The following is a 6,000-nucleotide window of genomic DNA, read 5'->3' as shown; positions in this document are numbered from 1 at the left end:
CTTTCATATCGTTCGACTCTTGTAATTCCAGTCTGATTTCCGTACAAGTTCTGTATTACTTTCCTCTCCCTTCCTGTTAGCAGTGTTACGTTCAGAGTTTCAAAGAGTATATTCCAGTCAACAATGACAAAACCTTTCTCGAAATCTACAAATGCCATAGACGTAGGTTCCAAACAAGGGCAAACATAGGATGGAATAACATCAGTATTATGAAAAGGGTAGAAGCTACTCACCATATAGATGAGGCGCTCAGTCGCAGACAGCCACAACAAAAAGACTGCTGTACATCAGAGCTTCTGGCCAAAAGACTTCATATAAAGTGAAAAGCACACACACACATCCACGCATGCACAACTCACAAACACATGACAAATGTCTGTGACTGTTGATGCTTGAGTTGTGCCTACGTGAATGTGTGTGTTTTATGCTTTACAAGGACGCTTTTTGTCCGAAAGCTCGACTCAACGTCTCCTCTGAGTCAGGTGTGATTACACGTAGTGACGAGTTTTCTTACACCAAAACTGAATCCATGCTTGGAAAGAACCCAATGGAAACTTACAACACTTTGAAAGAGGAGTGTGAGGATAGTGTAGAGGACCGTAGCACAGTATCACGGTGGTCTGCTTGTTTCCCTGAAGGTTGCGTCAGCACTGAGGACAACCCAAGAAGTGGAAGGCCATCAGTTGCAGCAGACTACATCTCTCAGTCCATGATATGAACATATTTGCCATTCTTTACCCTATATTCTCAGTCATAGGCTCAGTAATGCCTCCGTGTTCCTACATTTCTTTTGAATCCAAAATAACCTTCCCTGGCTCGGCTTCTACCAATTTTTTTCCATTCTTCTGTAAATAATTAGTTTCAGCATTTTCCAAGAACGACTTACTAAACTGATAGTTCCGTAATATCCACTCCTGTCAGCGCCTGCTTTCTTTTGAACTGAAATTACGAAAGGCGTGCAGTAAGTAATGCAACACATTTTTTCTCTGATAACACGTTGGTTTTATTCAGGATTCCAATACACCATATTACGCCCCACTCTTTTGGCTGCAACATAAATTTCGTTCAGTGCGACGGTCTTACGCCACCTTACTGGTATGACCCGTATGACCATATGATACCATTCAAGTGGTCGACGTCGGAGCCAACGCCTTGCTGCCTCAATAAGCTCCCCGTCACCCACGTACTGCTTCCCGTGGAGTGCGTCCTTCGTTGGGCAAAACAAGTGGAAGGAGGAAGATGCGAGATCCCAGCTGTAGAATGGATGAGGAACGCGGGACAGGTTTTAAGACCTTGTTACGATAACAGATGCCTCACCCACCGACTCACCCTGCTTTTGTTCACTGCCAGGTCTCCGCGGATGTTCTGCAAGCGGCTGTCAATATCTGCGATACTCTCGTTTTCGGCCAAAAGAGACTCAATGACAGCTCTTTCCTGGGAATACACCTCCGTTACAGGCGCCATGACAATTTATTTATTTAATTGATCACATGTGCACTCCCACAAAGTAAATCCCTACATCCAGTTTGGTGAGATCTGTGAAATGAATGAATGTATGGTCGTCTGCTAACCGCAGATAGTGAATGTGAATATATGATCATCTTTGAGACGATCCTTTGGCCACCTTTGGTGGGACCAAAGAGATTAAATATACCTGAGCTTTGAGCGCCTGAAATGTGGCTGACCAATACGGTAGCATGGTCTTCCCCCACCTCGACAGAGGTGCGAGATGACCTAAAGAACGGCCAGGTTTCAGCACTCTGCCGCTGGATCTTGTGCTGTTAAGACCTGTTTTAGTTGTGCTCCGTAATGACAAAATAGTGGAGACATGGTATGCATGCGGAATATTTAAGAGTAGTTTGAAATAATAATTTCTCTATTTCAGGAACTTTTGTGGGGAGAATTAAATGTCAGGCAGGTAATATTAATGGGATTGTAGTAACCTTCGGAAGTGACCAACGGTCACAATGAAACCACGTGTAGCAATTAGTTGAAATACTTCCGTGTGCTTAAGTTAAGCTGAATTACTAGAGTGTGTACAATAAGTTGAAATATTTAAGAAATAGCGTGTGTACCATAAGTTGAAATATTTAAGAAATGGCGTGTGCAGGACTTGAAATTAGAGACGAGTACTTCCACGTGGTGAGTACTGTGTGAGTCTCAATCTGTGTATGAGACAAAGGATAAAGAGAAGTACTCGTCCATGGTATCAGTTGAGGACTCGCGTGTGTGATGAATATGTTCTTAATATTACTTTGCGTGATATGATTCTGTGTGATGCTAGATTCAAACTCTGAGAGAGAAGCAAGGTGAGTCGGCCGTCTATCCAGCAACGCCACTTGGCTTGCATTGCACAGGAAGACGTGCAAATATCTCCAGAGTTCATAGTAGGAAAGTAGAATTACAAAGTGGGGCAGTGTCGTGTGAAACTGGGATAAATACTAATTGAAGTGGGACAGCTGAAAGTGATAGTGTTGTGACTATTTAGTGTTCGTATTCCATGTCGTAGTGTGGTGTATGTCATGTAATTTGGGTGTGTGTGGTTTGCATGGGAGAGTAGCGAGGTAGTTTCAAAAGATTAGTGGGTTATGCGTATTCCTTTTGTACTGCTCAGTCTGGAGGAAAGTTTCGTGATGATGATTGTGAGAGTCGAAGTGTGAGAAAGAATAAAAGATCCACCATCCTATCCAGAAAGTGCACTGTAGCGTTAAATAATTACGAGACCATAATATAGAGATTCACCAATGTAAAACCATGCCCACTGGGCGGAATTTCTCATGTGTTATTGTTGTAGGTTATAGAATTTGTGTGTTTAGGTTATAGAATTTATCGGAATAAATAAGATAGTGAAAAGAAAAAGATTGTCATGATGTCCCGAATTTATAATGTGTGCGCCATTCATATTCAGTGCAGTGGCCATGTGTCGATAAAAGCTGCTAAATAAAAGACAAAAAGAAAATGTGGTATTGCCAGTGCATAGTGAAAAGTCAGAGTTCTGTAAATCACTGATAGTCAGATGTGCGTTTCCGTTGCGTATTATTCATACAGGAGGATAATTTGTAACTTAATTGTGAGTACGAGAGTTCATGTTACTCGATAAATAAGAATGAATCCACTCGCTTGGCAGACCACTCAACTTGCAGGCCTGACTGCTTGATGCCACAGTATGAGCAAGGCATGTGGGTGCCTCTCATAATTTCGACCCTGGCAGGATTCTGCTGTTAGGGTTTGCTGAAGATTTTTCTATGGAATGTATTGTGATAGCACTAAGAAGTAAATTTTTTTTGTTTGCAATTTCTTTCTGGATTGGTGAGGATCTTTTATTTTTTTTATGTAATGCTTGCTACGTCATCTAAGGTTGGAAGATCGTTGTATAATTTTTTTTGCGTAATGTCCTTAGGAACTAGGTCGCAGTCGAAAAGTGTAGTCACCATGGAGAATAGCGATTCTGGGGTGAACGTAGCAGTGCAGCAGGAAGTAGGTGTCGCCCATTGGGCTAATGAGCGGGAACGGCAAACACTCGGATGGGGCTGAATTGTTCAGTGGACTGCTGCTTGGTGATCCTTTGAGCGGCGGGCTTTGTTCACAATCGGGGGCTTTCCCCGACGACGCGGGCGAGCCGGGACTAGGTCAGGTATGCAGTGAAAGTGCAGCTACCCTTAGTGAAGCTACGGTTTCTCAGGCGAACGAGGTGAGCGCACCGAAAGTAGCAAATGACAATGTGCTACTGCAGTTTTTACGGAAGATGGATGAAGATAATAAGGAAAGATTAGAAGCGATGAATGGAGATAATAAGGAGAGAGATAGGGAGAATAAGGAAAGATTGGAAGCGATGGATAGGGATAATAGGGAAAGATTGGAAGCGATGGATAAAGATAATAAGGAAAGATTGGAGGCAATGGATAAGGGAAATAAAGAGGCAATGAGGAAGCTACTCTCAGTTATCGATGAGCATCTGTCCGCAATTAATAATCGGTTAGACGAGTGGGAGAAGAATATGGGTGTGCTGAAGCAAGTATGTGACGGCGTGAAAGAAAAAGCCAATAATTTGGAGGGACGAATAAGTGCAATAGAGAGCAATATTACAGAACGTAGGGACGTGTTGCCGGATGAGCGAATCAAAGAGATAGTGGAGGACTTACTTGCAGATAAACAAGGGGCATTAGACAGCGTGGAAGCTCAAGTCACCCGGCAGGAAGTGGCGCTAAATAAATACAGGGATGAAGTTGCGGAGGTAGTGGTCAGAATGAATACAATTAGTGCAGATGTAGAAAAGGTCTGTATAAGAGGCGAGACAGGCTCTGACAGTACGCAGCGAGAGGTTTATGCCGAGCTGGCAGAGATACAATCACTATTACAGTTTAAAGAGGCGCAATTCGAAATAAATAGGAAACATAGGGAAGAACTAGCACAGTTGCAATTAGCATGCAGTAGCGGAGGCGACACACCACCAGGTAGATTGCAGAGAGAGAGTGAGATAAATTCAAAAAAAGAAAATAGGCAGAAAGAGGAAGACGAACTCAGAGAGTTAGAAGAACGGTTTTGTTGGATAAAACAGGTGGCAAACCCAACTGGGTATAGCCCAAGGTCAGAAAACATAAATGCGGAAGAAGAATGTAGGAGGCACTTTGTGTCGGTACAAAAGTTCACTTGTTTTCCGGATCCTGATAACTACCAACATCCATGTCTGTGGCTGTCTCAATTTCAAGATTCATTACCTGCATCGTGGGGACCGCTCCTCAAAATGAAGTTTGTGTGTAACCATTTGAGGGACGAGGCTAGAGCAAAAATGCAGGAAGTTATTAAAGACTGTAGTAGCTACAAGATATTTTGTGACAAGTTTTTAAATGACTTCTGGCCGAAAAGTAAGCAGGACCAGGTTAAGCAAAGCATATTGATGATGCCAAATTGTAACGAAGGTAGTATAAGAGATCCAGTGGCGTGCTATCAGGATATGCTGAGACGAAATAGGTATTTGGATGTGCCATACCAACCTGGGGAGCTCATTAGGATCTGTATAACGAAGTTGCCAGTGAGATTGCGCAGAGATATAGCGATAGCAGGCAGAGGCTTAGACGATTCTGCGTCATTTCAGCACTTGTTACAGGAACTGGGTAATGAGAAGAACATCGTGAACGGAGACACGACTCGTAGGTCAGACAGAGTCGAGGATAGGAACGGCAGAAACTATCAGAATGGCAGGAGAGCATGGAATCAGAAGAATGACGGGAATGGAAGATGGCGAGGAAATAGGGGGCAGAATTCATGGGAATATCGACCGTCAAACCGGGAAAATAGAAGATGGGACAGAGATGGAAGAAGAAGGGAAAATCAAAATGATGGGCGAAGAGAGGATAGGCAGACATTGCGTTCACGACAGGACAATCATTGTCACAATTGAGACGATCAAGGGAAAACAATCTCGTGGGCTTCATCACATTTCTAACATCAAATTATGGAAAAGTGAAGGATAGGTCGAAAGTAGGCAAGTTATGGTAGATAGTCAGTGTATTTATTTGTGGTGTGTAACGTTGTGCAGGGTCAAATCGAACATAAGAATTTTCAGGCGGGATGTCAGGAAGTATGACGGAATAGACTGGTCGAATGAGTCATGAACAGGAGTCGACAGAGTGGTGTATGTACGTATTTTTTGTCATATGAATAAGGATCAAGCAGAAACGACGTGATGAGTAATGAGAGGATAAAGATGGTAGATAGTCAGAGAAGCGACGTGATAAATGGTAGTTGATAAAGATGATATTTAAGGAGAGAAGCGACGTGAAGCAGTGTGATTAATAAAGAGAGATTCGACGTGATGAAACAGTGGTAAATAAAGGTGAGTAGAATTAATAATGTGGAGATGTCTTAGATGTATGTTACAGAGAGGCCTGTGTATGCTGCAATAGAGATTGATGCCAATGGCGAAGGAAGACCAGGAAATGATGAAGTAGTGGACAGACGGAGAGCCGAAATACGAATGACGAGATGAGGACAACTGCA

This window comes from Schistocerca nitens, chromosome 2, assembly GCF_023898315.1.
Source record: "Schistocerca nitens isolate TAMUIC-IGC-003100 chromosome 2, iqSchNite1.1, whole genome shotgun sequence".
NCBI classification, from domain to species: domain Eukaryota; kingdom Metazoa; phylum Arthropoda; class Insecta; order Orthoptera; family Acrididae; genus Schistocerca; species Schistocerca nitens.
The sequence above is the reverse complement of the archived record's forward strand: the minus strand, read 5'-3'. Positions refer to the sequence as shown.